Source organism: Haemaphysalis longicornis, unplaced genomic scaffold (genome assembly GCF_048455015.1).
Source record: "Haemaphysalis longicornis isolate Haplotype H1 unplaced genomic scaffold, Haemaphysalis longicornis Haplotype H1 scaffold_8, whole genome shotgun sequence".
NCBI classification, from domain to species: Eukaryota; Metazoa; Arthropoda; class Arachnida; order Ixodida; family Ixodidae; genus Haemaphysalis; species Haemaphysalis longicornis.
The window spans coordinates 47,300,070-47,314,327 of record NW_027526445.1 but is presented as its reverse complement, the minus strand read 5'-3'; the positions used below and the strand labels follow the sequence as shown (position 1 = coordinate 47,314,327).

At 48.3% G+C, this 14,258-nt stretch overlaps 1 non-coding gene across 1 annotated transcript; it reads right to left on the bottom strand.

Moving 5' to 3' along the window:
• Positions 1-4,905: 4,905 nt before the first annotated feature.
• Positions 4,906-4,978, bottom strand: Trnav-cac (transfer RNA valine (anticodon CAC)). The gene has a single exon. It is a non-coding gene; the product is annotated as a tRNA-Val (tRNA).
• Between the last annotated feature and the right edge of the window lie 9,280 nt (positions 4,979-14,258).

Below are 14,258 nucleotides of genomic sequence, written 5' to 3'. Positions count from 1 at the left end.
TTTTCTTTAGCCGAAAAAAACGCAACCTCCTCCTCCTCTTTAGCCGAAAAAACGCAAAAAGCATTGAAGACCTTTCGAATTTCGCGCCACAGTGGCGTGCCGCACGCAGAGGTGACGTCATATGGACCTGCGCTAAAAGCATATTGTTCAGTGTGTTAACTGCGCGTTAGTGTTCAAGTGATGCGGTGAAGCATAACTAGAGGCCCCACTACCATCGTCCAGTCATGTGTCTTAGCGATTGGTTAGTTCGGCGGCCGCCAGTCGTACAAACAAGATTCTGTGACGTCATAGAAAAGTTGCCGGAAAGCGGGTAGGGAGTCGCCAACCGTTTCACGTGTTTTGTAGCGTAAGCTACACTGACCGAGGTTGAGCAGTTTTGCGTGGACCTTGAAGGGCCATTTTGCGCAAGCGCGAGGAGCATTGGGTTGGATTGAATTGGATTTTATTGGATTGGAAATTTAATCCAATTGGAATACGGGTGTGCAGAGAAATGGGTCTGCAGAGGAGTTACGTCAGAGCCGCAGTAACGTCATTCCAACAGGAGGGACGCATTGCCGCGGCAGACACACTGGCGCCGGCGCGTGCCCAGCTGTGCGCCTCCGTTGCGCAGTAGCCAAGTCTGACGGTGCGCCGGAGCCGCTTCATAGCCGTTTCGCGTGGCTCCTGGAGAGCCGTGCTGCACACGCGCGAGGAGCAGTGACTGGACTGGACTGGACTGGACTGGACTGGACTGGACTGGACTGGATTGAATTGGATTGGATTGGAAATCGTTTTAGCAGCAGTAAGCATCATAATCAGCTAATCCTAGAGAACCAGGAAACCTAAGAATAACCAGTTGAACCTTAGCTCACGCTACGCATATCCTGGCGTAGCCGAGCTAAGCCACTGCTTATTTTCTCTTTAAAGGGACACTGAAGTGATATGTAAACATTGCGGGATTACTTGCGCAAATTGTAGTCCGGAGTCCCCAGGCCATGTTACGACCACTCTGGGCGCGTTTACGCCATTTTATTTAGTAGAAAAATTAATTCGAAAATGCTGTCCTCCTCTCTTTACGCTCGCCTATTTTCTGCGGCGTTTTCGTGTGACGTCGAGAGGAGCCGAGCTCGCAATTGGCTACGCTACTGCACGGCTCCCCGGCCTTCAGACAGAGTCAGTCGGCCCAGCGTTTCGTCCGCCGGCCGCCGACGGGTCGTCGCAATTCGTTCGCTCAGTTGAAACGAAGCCAGGACACGTTTGTGAATGGAAGAATGGGCCTTTCTTTACTTGGTTAGCTTGTACACTGTATCTAGCTCCAAGTCAAGGTCGCTTCACACAAGCGCACATGCGACGCTTCGCTGACTGGTACGCCAGTAGGAAAATATAAGGCCTCTTGAAGGCGGGAGAAGAGTCAGCGAAGTCAATATAGGTACTAAGGAAATAAAATCAACTGATATTTTTACCGTACAGCGTAAAAATAGGGTGCGGGAAGCACTTTTTTGCGCTGGGCGAACAAGCACAGCGGTCAGCAGCACGACTACGCATCTGCGAACGCTTTTCCGTCTACGAAATGCAATTGCTAGACCTGAGCTATTGTGGAAACTCGGGGGACGCTTACTGCACAAGCGCAATACAACAAATAGTCACCTAAGCTGCTTGAAATGCCAAAACTAAATAAAAGTGTAAACTTGTTGTCCAATATATACCTTATATTACCAAGGTCAGGACAGCCCGTTCCGTGGCCGAGTGCTCTGAGGCGCTAGGTATGTTGCCGCAAGTGTTTTGCAACTCACGAGTTGAGTCCCCGTGGGTACGTGTTTTTTTTTGTTTTTTTTTGTAATTTAACTTTTTCGTTTTCTGCCGATGTGTTCTACATTGAGTTCACCTTTTTTTGGGCCGCAACGTTCATGGCTCCACGAACTAGTTCACAGAACGCGCGCAGGCTGGCACTGGCGCGCTAGCGAGTTCTCGTTGGCGTGCTGTTGCCATAAGCACTGACTGCTTGCGGGCAGTAGGCACAGGCCAGAATGAACAGACCCTTGGCCTGGTGCGAACACGCTTTTTACGGTACATTCATGAGTGAGGCAAGCTCCAAATATGGGGGAAAAGCGCATGACATTTGGGCGTCTGCGGGTACGCGGAGGGCGTCCATGCACTGCGTAGGCCTCGGCTAGTGAATGCTACGATTCCAAGCCGTCCTGGGAGGCTTATCTTTATGCATTTTTACAGGTGACAACATGGCAGAAGCGCGGTACGATGATTACTGAGTTATTGAGAATGCCCATCCAACAACGCCACCGGTTGTGTTTTACAGGAGGAGGAGGAGGAGAACCGAAACCGAAACCTAAACTTGTTTGGTTGCTCACCTTGGGCATCGTCCAATCACGGTGCGGCTCCTCCTAACGTCACAGCTTTAGTTGGTGCGGCCGCCGCAAACCGCGCATGGTAGTTTTTCTTCTTTCGCGCTTTGTAAAATAATTACCGATTTGTCAACCGGATAAACGATGAAAAGTGTGCTAATTTGAGCCAGTCTACGCAGTGCAAGCAAAAACGGGAGCTTGACAAATTCACTTCAGTGTCCCTTTAATATCGCAATTCGTTAAAGATCCCCAGATGGTCAAAATTAATCCGGAGCCCTCCACTACGGCGTGCTTCATCGCCTGTGTAGCGTCGGCGCGTTGAACCGCATAATCAATCAATCAATCAATCAATCAATCAATCAATCAATCAATCAATCAATCAATCAATCAATCAATATGTCCATTATTTGTTCAAAGTTTGCGATAAATTTTGTCTTCGCTATCTGGACAAAGCTGTATTTCTAATGTACCAAACCTGTATTTTGTCTTGTACTCATCATAGAGGCCTCTATGTCGGGTGGGAGTGAAATGGCAATTTCGGGCCAAAATGGTGGCGAGGAGGAGGAGGATAAACTTTATTGGGAGCATCGTAATGTGGTGTGGGGCCCTCATTCCAGGACCCCATTGGAGACCCCTGCCGCTACGGCCCTTTCCACCAGCCTAAGCTGGGAATCGAGACCGGAGCTGGACAGCTCCTTCTCCCACTGCTCACTGGAAGGGCGCGCGATTCTTGGAATTTTGGGGTTTGCCGAACACTCCCATACCATATGGTACAGGGTGCCCGGGGAAGCGCAAAATTTGCACAGCTGGAAGTACTGAGTGGGATGGAGCAAGTGAAGTTTTGGCGGATGAGGAAACGTATTTGTTTGGAGGAGCCGGAGGCAGTGCTCCTGCTCTTTGGTTAGGGATGCATGACCGGGGGGATATATCATTCTTTGGCACTTATAGTACCCCGTTATGTCCTGATACGTAACCAAAGGACACGCAGTCTCTAACCTACACCCTCGTGTCGCCTGGCGGGATAGATCTCGGGCGATGTCATGGGCGGTCGTGTTGCCCTGTTGGTGAGGGTTGAGTGGGCTGGCGTCCAAATAATCATCGCTTTTCTTTCGGGTGGCTTTTGCAGCAGGATGTTCAGAGCCGTTGTGGAAATTCTACCACGAAGGAAGTTTCGGCAAGCCTGTTGCGAGTCCGTAATAACGGTATCCGCATTTGTCTGGGAGATGGCCAGAGCAATGGCCGCGGCGAGAGCGCTGTCATTTATTACTGTGATCCAATAATTCGGTAACTCTTGCACGTGAAACGTTTGCTTCGGATTTTTGGTTGCTCGCAAACGTTTGCACCTGCAGCTGCGCTAACTTCGCCATATAACGCATTTTCTAGAATTGTGTGCACCAGCTTTTTTTGTGTGTGTGTGTGTAATTACACATTCGGGTGCTTCGTTTTGTTTGTACGGTAAACATTGCTTATTGCGAAGTTGGATATCGGCTCCTGAAACGTAGATTCAGCCCCTTGCGGGGTGCTATTTTTGCGTAGCATTTTTCTGTCTTGAGGAGTTACCGAGCTACGAGGGCAGTTGCGCTGTGCTGGGTATCATTTGCTTGACGAAGCACTGCTTCAAATTGCGGTTGAATTGCTGCATTTCTTGTGAAGCCTTTAATGGCGTCTAAAAAACTATAAGCAATAAATAGTAAATGGAGGCTAAGAACTAAATACTCTCGATTTATTTATTTATTTATTTATTTATTTATTTATTTATTTATTTATTTATTTATTTATTTATTTATTTATTTATTTATTTATTTATTTATTTATTTATTTAGTAGTGCTGTCAGTTCTGGTTGAGCGCTCTTAGATGGAATACGTACACATAATGCACACTTCACGCATAGGTATATACAGAGGGAGGGAACTCTGGCTGATCAAATAACACAGCAAATTAACTGCGCCTTTAGGCTTTATCTGTGCACGTGAAAAAAAAAAAAAAAAAAAACGTTTTCAATTTAGTGTTTAAGGGAGCATTCAGTTTGGGCATAGTGACGGCTGAGAATGAGGAAATAAATGACAGCAACAAAACGCAGTTCCGTCCCCTCCTACGCAAATGATGCAATAAATTATTCGCTGCTTTGTACACAACATAACAGAGGCTAAAAATAAGGCATAAAAGTACAAATATGAAAACTCAGATGAAGGAATGAAGAGCTAGCTTACAAGGCGCTCGTGATGTAATCTTGTACAGATGCGACACGAAAAACAAAGCTAGAAGAAAAAAAGATTCCCAACACGTTTGCTCTTCAAAGGCCACATTTTCTCCTTGCCAACAAAGCTGTCTGAAAATGTGCCGCTGATAACATCATGGAACAACCCATTCCGTTCCATAAACAATGATAAAAGTAGAAAGAATACTTGATATTGTCGCTACCGCTGTAAATGGTATTGTAGTTTCACCAGGTTCGTCTTTTTCGAGTGCAGTAACGTATCAAGAAAGAGAAAGAGTGATTGCATATGTGCTGTTAGCGAGACTGTGGTCGCCGCAACGACATCACTTCTGAAAAAAAAAAAAAAATGTTTCCGCCCGGGATCGAACCGGGGACCTTGCGCGTGTGAGGCGCACGTGATAACCGCTACACCACGGAAACGGGACGTCAGCGGCGCACTTGGCAGCACGCTCGTATTGTGTATCTGAGCGACGCCACTGATGTAATGGACGGGGTTAGCCATTTAAAGCTGACCTTGCTGGGGAGGCATTTGTGACGATACATTGTTTTTGTTGTTTCTTCCTTTGAAGCGGTGTTTGAAAGAAAAGTGGCAGTCGTCTGGCGAAGCAGGGGCGTGTCTAGCCAAACGCTACTGCGGCCTTCGAGTCGAACGGGTGCTCGTTGTGGTGATTCATTTTGCTGGCGCAGGAGAGGCCGCGTGCGAGAACGAAGCGAACGGAGCAACCGATGGCGTCTATAAATTACCGACCGCTCATCGAAAATTAGGCATCATGTCTAGGGTGAACAAATCTTGTTTGTCCGCTTCGTCCTCTGTCCCGTCCTCTAGCGAGCAGAAAAAAAAATTCGCGAAGGCTGCTCTGCCATTTTTCGGAGTATGGGCGACGAGTGCCTTGTTAAGCCTCCTGTAATAGACGTCGTGCAGCGTGTTCCAACTACGTCGATGTACAAGAGCGAAACGAGCTTCATCTCCCTGTTTTTGTTTATGTGAAGAGAAAATTGACTACGCCCGTAAGGTGTGGCAAGGGGGGGGGGGGGGGGATAAATAAACACAAAAGATATTTTTTCCCGTTGGAGCCCTGGTTCCAGTTTTCGTCAACCAGCACGTTACTTTCGACTACTAGAAAATCTTTCTAAGACCCCGACACGAAACAAGGAATTCATCTGACGATTCTTTTCGACCCGTCCGATAACCACCGTTTCAATCCCCGCATAACAGAAAACAACAAGCTTATCACGTGGCGACAGACAACGACCAGCACGTCTTAACTTTATTAGGTGAGGAGTACCTTAGGACCGCACAATCTCCGTCCGCGTCCGTGCGCATAGCATTTACAATCGCAAAAAATGGCCGCGTATCTGCTCCTTTCGTTGCAAATGCCGTCAAAAGACGATAGTCTTTATCGGCTTTTGCGAAGTAAATGCCTCTCTTCGCTTTCCCGCTCACCTCTCATGTTGTTCCTCTTGCGTCGCGCTCCTCCCAAGGTAAATACGCCAAATGTTTGCTTAAATCATTTTAAATTTCCCGCGTTCCACTGCTCCAAACCGGGTGTCTCGATGCGAACGCTGCCGTACGGTGAAGACGAGCGTTCATCGAGGCGCCCTACTTCAACGTTTATAGAACCGCGTTCCCTACTCCACGTGCGTTGCAAGCAGAACGTGAAACCTATCTAGTGGGACCTTGCGTAACTGTTGCCGGTTGATTTCTTAAAATGGCGCCAGAAGCTGTAGTGGCGCGGGCGACAGCAGGCGACGGCGGAGTGAATTCTTTTTTTGCAGTCGATGAAGTATTTAATTCAGCAAAAGTCAAGCATGTTTGATTTTTTATAAAGGAACACTGCAAATATCACTTCTGTATTGATTTGTTGTCTCATATTTGCGTAATGTCTTGTTATTCTTCAGCAATGTTGACAAGTATGAGCATTACACCGGACATAGACGGGTATTTTTAGCTCTGACTATATAAGACTATTGCGCAGGCATTGTTTTGCTTTGGCCGGGTGGCTGAATCCAGTCACAGACGGACAGACATACAGACAGACCAAAATTTCTGGGTTTAAGTAGCCCAAGAAAGACTATCGTCTTTAAAAGTCGCACAGGCAGCGGCAGGATTCGAGCCTGTGTCTGGTAGACCAAACAGAGTCAGTGTCACTCGTCTTACCCATTGGGCTACGACCGTTTTTTTTTCTTTATTACCTTTTTTGCACACAATACACGTCACGGATAGATTAAAAACCGTCGGCGGAACTTCGGCTGACGGAAAAACTTAAACATCAAACGTACACAGTTCTTCTAGTACAGGTAGCCATCCCATATCGGGCGTCTGCCACTTGTGCACTTCATAGAGCAAACTAACACTCTGTGCAAAGTATTTGCTCACAGTGAGGGCCTCCCAAGCAGCAGAAATTGCCAATACCAAGCATGGCAAATCGTCAGTGGCCAATGTGTCCGAGCTTGGCAATACCTCGGCCGCCATCATTGGCTGGCGCTTGGGAAAGGTGACAAGCCAACAATTGGCCAAGCTCTGGAAGGCCAATATTGGACAACGCTTGGCAAAGTATGTTGCCATGATATTGTCTATAGGTGGACCCCAGGCTACTTTCATGCACATTTTTGGCTTTGTGGCCAGTCCTTATGACCAATGCCTATTTTATGAGTTGCCTCGCGGCCCGATTTCTGCTTTATACATGCCACTGTACAGGAAATTATTTAACGAGTGCGCGTTATTTATTTGTAGCGCACTCGTTAAATAATTTTTTGTACAATGACATGTATAAAACAGAAATGGGACCGCGAGACACAATAAACAAACTGCATCAACTTTGCGTGACTTGTCAAAAACAATTGAGCAACACGCCGAGTCTCTCTCTGTAGTTGTTTTATTATGCATATCAAATTTACAAGAAACCTGGCTTAACACTAACAAGAATACGAACACAAACACGAAAGCAAGCACACACAATAGTAGAGAAAAAATTTTTAAAAAGCGCTGCTTATGAAGCGCGAACCGATTATGCTTCGTTTAACTGCTTGAGATGCCTCCAAAACAGAAGCATTCAGGTAAATGAAAACAGGACCATTATCCCCGGTAATTCTCCGACCTGCCAAGATCACGATATGTTGTTCAACAGCACTATTGTAGAATAGGCCAGCTTGGAAAGCTTGTCTCGGCTGCATCCGCCACTTGTCCACGGGAAACACCTTTACGTCGTAGCGCCTGTAATAAGTAAAAAAAAAAATAGTTCACTACAATGCTAAATGCACGCTGCTTACTAAATACAGCACTTTGTACCAGCCTTACCACATGTCCGTGTCAAAATATGTCCGTGCCTAAAGTTCTAGCTTGTTAAACTCGCTATGAAACATAAAACGTACTGCACTATTCATTTCTCAATACTGCGTTCTACGGTAGCAGTTACTTGGCTCGTTCTTGAGAAAACAGTCCGGAATTTCACCGAAAATGGGCTTCACTCTTGTTGCAGTCACGCAAGGTAATTAAAAAAGTCCAATACACAAATCAACACGGCAGCGGTTCCGCGAAATTTTGTTGTGGCTGCTGTACCCCATAAACATTTAATCACGACTGAAATGTCGTGCCTTCAACGGTTTATTAGCGTAAGTTTTGTTCGCTAACAACGCGGGACCCAGAGACTACAAGGCAATGCACTACACAATGAGTTCGGAACGACGAACGTTCAGTTTTTTTTTTTTTTTTTTTTGCAAGGCATCCATGCCAACTTGGAGGTTGAATACAAACCTTGTGACCTTTGAATGCGTTATATTTTGAGGGGTAACAAAACAAAGCCACAAATAAAGTATTAAACTGGTTACGGTGTTGCTGTCGCCGTCGCTCACATCTGTCTCGTCAGACGCGCCAGATGCGAACGGAACCGACGGAGAGGCCCAGCGGCAGTGTAATTACTTTGTCGCTCGACAATATCTTTACTTTGCTCAAGAAAATAATGAAACGGAATCTTCATTTATAGCTAGAGTTTAAGTAAGTCAGCTTATAGAACATCCGCAACTTTTATACTGCACACGAGTCTTGCTTCAACGAATGCTGAACGTCGTGAACCTGCAGTGGGAGCACGGCCGCTTGTTCGGAAAACACAAAGCCGGAAGAAGGATAGCTAGAACTGCCGTCAACAAATGGAAGTACATGTATGTGACCGCTTTTTTCTTCGCAAGAACCAACAACGCTAAGCAGCACTCACGGGCGCCAGTTGTTATAAACGACAGCTGAAGTTTTAGCGGGAACGAGCGCGAGCTCTTCCGCACCGCGAAAGGAAAAATGAAATGGTGACTTACGTTTTCAGCGGCGGCCACAGCAGGCAAACGATGTTATTCCACCAGTCAGGTATACTTCACAGAGCCACCGACACCAAAACGCACCTCACAGACACGTACAGGAATACTACCGCAGTTTCAATGCCACAAAAAAGACGGAGCCGTCGGTGCAACGCATCCACCCACCGGCCCCGCCGCGAGTTCAAAGAACGCGCAAAGGCACAACGCTGAAGTAGTTCGACGGTCACCGTTGCGTTAGGACACACAAATGACCCATTCCTACTGAACGTTTAACACTCTCTCTCACGCTGTTTTGAATAAGCTGCACTTTAGTTTAAGTACGCTTTGTTTCGTGGCACCGTGCTGTGGCTCTTTAGGTAACTACTTTTTGCTGCGTTGTGGCCTGTTCACTGCGCTCTAACCGTCGTTATCCGTTGGGGGACCGCCGCGGGCAACGACCGCAGTGCTGCCCTCGAGTGGTGCTGCTTGCGCGCCGGGTGCGCATGTACACACGCAAAATAACGCACACAAGTGCTCTACAGTGAGACTTCATGCAGCGGTATGCAACAACAGGTAAGGCTGTCGGCATTTACACCTGCCAATACTTTTTATTTAAATGTGATACTTGACACAAGCTTGAAAATGATTTGGAACTACTTTTTTTGTTGTGCGCTGCGCGTGAAAACAACTTCAAAAACATGCAAACTTCAGTAATATTTTGAGTGAACTTGAGTGGTCATTCAACTAACAAGAAAATGCCAAGACGTGCGTAAAGGCACTCATAAATACCTGCGTCACATATAGGCTACTACTCTTCATAAACTTTTATGATCAAATATACGTCTGAATGAGCGCGCTGTCCAGTGTGATTTTTTGCGCACCGGCCAATGCGTGTCCTCAAGGCCGGTCGTATAGCGCTCGTTGTCCACGAATGGCTTTTGCGTACAGGCCGGCGTCTGGCCAAGCTATCGGAAGCCAAAGGGAAGCCAAGGGGCGTCCAATGATTGGCTATCGGCCAATGCTGCTTCAGCGTGGCGCACCGCCATCCTCGACCTCCAAATTGCATGCAATCCCAGAGCCATGATGGGGTCATACGGCACACTGTTGTCACTAGGTACGTAAAGAAATCGTATGCCTTGGGGTGAAACGGGCAGGTCTATCTTTAAGGTCCTTTGCAACACATCCCAGAAAAAGATGGCGTCCCGGCACTCCGCGAAAACGTGCTCAACAGTCTCTGGTTTGTTGCACAAAGTGCACGCTGTAGGACCAGCGACAAACAAGCCCTTCTCCTGCATCCACGTCTTAACGGGAAGTGTACCGGTGTGTAGTTTAAAGAAAAAGGTTTTCACGGATGCTGGGACGGCCATCTTTTTAACACGAGATAACACGTCCTGGCCAGGAACAGATCTGTACACCGATCGGTAAAGTGGCACAGGTAATAACACATCCTTTAGGTCTTTAGTGAGTGCCTTTCTTGACACAGCTGATAAGTACTCCAGTGGAAACCGTACTGCTAGAAACCTGAAAGAGTCTACAACCTCCTTCATATAGCCTTTAGGGCTGCTACAGCTTTCGTCTGCGGACGAGACAATATATGTTGGCAACGCTTTTGACAGCACACTTTGTAAAAATGTTCGCAGAAAAATGTCATTCGTATCCCGTAAGAACAAAAACCGATTAACAAGCTGGCGAATGTAAACGTGACACAACCAAGGAGGTTGTATACAACCTCCTTGGACACAACCCAACCCCGCCCTCCTTAACACGCCGGAAAAGATTGGTTCAGCTTGAACGCTCCCAAACTGAAGACCAAATGAACACGACAAACACACGGTGTATTTCTATTGCTTACGGTGCTTATCTATTGCTTCTAGCTTGTTCTTTATTGTCCATATGTCGTCACGGAAGGCTCCAGGTGTTTCGCATTCCAGCCTGAGCATCTCCGCCCTCAAATTACGCTTCAGGTTACTTTCAGTTTCCTTCTCTTTCCTTCTGAGTACAGTCCCCCTCTCTATCGCGTTAAGCTTACAATCCTGCTTGAACAATTCCCACTTTTCTCCCCAACTTATACCTCCTGCGTTTGTGTGTTTGCGAAAAGCTTCTTTTACGGACTCCACGAAAGTCTCATCATCCAACAGCTTTATATTTAACTTCCACAACTCCCATGTAAATTTATTACACCCTTCTCTCTTTTCTCCCACGGAAAAAGAAACAAAGCAGTGATCACTAAAAGAAACGTCATCTACGCAATATTTTTGGCATGTGGAAGCTACTAGATCGCAAGAAACGTAACCCCTATCTAATCGTGCGTGGCTCCCTCCCTGAGAATGCGTAAACCTCGGCACATTTTCACTTCGTGCGCAGTGTACAACATCGCACAGTTCACACTCTTCAAGTATTTCACAAAGAATTTGCGCACTCTTATCTGCACCCCACCGTGGTCCATTTATATCCCTTCCCTCGCAAACACAATTGAAATCCACAAGTAAAATAATTTGTCCTTCCGTTCTTAAGTATTGAGCGAAACTTTCAAAAAAAGGCCGCTCTTTCTTGCACTACGTTTGGGGCGTAGATACAAAGGAGACGGAATTCACCACCGTTATATTCAAAATCACAAAAAACTAACCGGCCCGTTTCACACGAAAAAAAAAAATTCTGTATTTCAATCCCAATATTATTCCTAAGGAACAGACAACACCCTCCCGATGTGCCAACCGCGTGGCTGACACAGACACTAAACAGGTTTTGAAAGGGCTTTATCATACTGGCGGTGCAGTTATCACTTTCTATCTTGGTTTCTTGGACAGCCAAGATATCTGTTTCTTTTTCCAGCATTATCCTTTTCAGCTGGTACTGTTTGCGCCTGTCACCAAGGCCTCGCACATTTAGCGTGGCGAAACGAAGCGTTCTTCTGAAGCCTGCCATAATTTATAGTAACAACTGCGCCGTCGGCACTACATAAATTAACATGAGAATGCTAAACCATCCACAATAAAAACACAAAAAGCAATGAAAGCAATAAAAAAGAAAACCAAAACGAACCCGTTTCTGGAAAAGCGGGGACGCGACGAGGGTTCCCGACGTCTTCGTGCTCGAGAGGCCTGCCAAACATAGCAGTCCTCTGTGACCACGCCTTCGAAAACCTACTTCCCCCCTCCCCACCCTACACACAACCCCGCTTGTAGCTCCGTGTCAACAGTCCGGTCACTTTCCCTTCGGTTTGTCCGGTGGAATATTTGCCTTGGCTCCTGGGCGTCTCGACTGCGGCACGGCCTTCGCTGGAGGCTCTTCGGGGTTTGGCCCTGCGGCGTCTCCTCCCTCAGCCCCACCGCTTTCCCTTGCACCTTTCCCAGACACAGCGCTTGCGCCTGGGGTCCCGTCTTCGTCTCGCCCGTCAACGCTCATGTTGTCTGCGGGCGGCTCCCCAACACTTTCGCTGTCATTAGACACCTCGGCGACGGCAACTTGTTCCTGGGGGGTTTCAGGGTCTTTCCCCGGCACTGCAGGCGGGCTGGGCTCCGGCGGGACGACGCGAGCTGGCTCAGGGGGCGTCACCTCTTTCGCCGGCACCTCTACCTTGCCCCTTGCTGCCTCCTCTGCCTCCTCTGTATCCATGATGAACTCGGACGTTTTGTCAACCCCTCCTGGTCTTGCGACGTTTGCGTAGGTGCGAACGCATCCGCTCTCGTCGTGGCCGAAGCGGCGACAAAGAGCACAGCGGGGCACCCTACACTGTCTTCGAGTATGTCCGCTCCAGTGACAGCGGTGACAGGCGCACGCCCGGGCACCACGACTAGGGCTTGCTCGCCGGCGACGCGTACCGGGTGGGGGATGTCGTCCACGCTGACGCCTGACTTGAGCTGTGACCAGGCGCGTAGTCGAGAGCTGCGCGTAGCAGCCTGGCACACGCCATCGGTCCCGGGTCACTTCCGTGACTGCCGTAAAGCCCCAGGGCGCTTCGCACTTCGTCGTCGGGGACGTTGTGGAGCTCCCAGTGGAGCTTTAAACGGATGTCCTGGTGGCGGGGATCGATGGCGAGGCAACGACGGCCCTTGACTTGGAGTTCCCCGGCGGCAGCAAGTTTCTTCGCCCCTTCGAAGTCTTTGAAAGTAACCGCCCACAAACGGTTCATCTGGTACGCCCCCAAGGCGATAACCTCGGGGAACAGCTCCAGACGAACCAAAGTGTCGCGGAATTCTTCAACCTTGTACGGCCTGGCTCTCAAATCGGCGTGCAAAAAAATCGTATTAAGCACAGATGGTCCGGACGGCAGTTGCGGCAGCATAACTTGATAATCCTGGGCGTTATTAATACCGGTTGACCTGTTACCGCGGGCCGAAAGGCCCGCCAAAGCCGCTCCTTCAACGGAGCTCGCCATCCTGCGTCCGCACTGCGCAGTAGCTGGAAGCAGAATTGGGCTACGACCGTGAGTTACTACCCGAGAGTCAAACGGCTTACTCCCTCGCCTGTAACGGTGCGGAGTACCTTAGGACCTCACAATGTCCGTCCGCGTCCATGCGTGCGCACACCACCATCAAGCGACAATCAAGAGAACTTCGATTTGAGCCGTACGTTGCAGTTTCATTTAGGGAATAATCAAGCTGCAACTCACGGCTCAAATCGAATAACTGTCGGGGCGCAAATCGGTTGTCACTCGGAGCGCAATTTGGATGTCCTTTCGAGTCCCCGTACTCCGCACCCTAGCCATCATCTACGGAGTGGAGATGCTGCCACTTTTCTCTGGTTTTTCTCTGGCTTCCGACATAGCGAAACCAGTGGCGGATCCAGAGGGGGCGCAGCCACTAAAAAATCCCCCCGTCCCCCCTTCCACACCCTCGGGGCTGATGTTTCTGCACTTGTAGATACCTTAGACCGCAGCCGGGACCATCGCTGTCCGCGGGGAGCAGAGCACCCCTCACTCCTAACTTTTTGCCCTACGTGATATGGGCTCACGCAACCGCCGCCTTAGCGGGAGTGCGCTAATAACTTTCTGCCCACAGCCAATTTTTCCCCTTCAAAGTAGCAGCGTCACAGCGAGGAGGGAGCCTTTTTTTTTTAACCGGTCACGTGGTTGTCCACAATATATTGATTAAAAAAGCACTCGGTGTGCAAGTGAGAAGAAATCGGGACATTTTGGTTGGTTGCGTCCTGCCATCAGCAGGCATATCTGGATCAGCCCCTGAGGAAAGTCGGGTCTGTCCAACCGCAATCACTCACCCACTTCGATGCACGCAGCCTCCAGCAAAATTTGGACATTTGAATGGCGAGTCTTGCAAATGAAATAAATGAAATTCGTCATAACAGAGGTCGTCCTAACGAGACTCTAAAGGCCTCTTCAAAATTGACCATTCTGCTCAGCTCATGCTATGGGGCAAAAATTAGCAGTGGTTCAGCTCGGCTTTGCCAGGATATACGT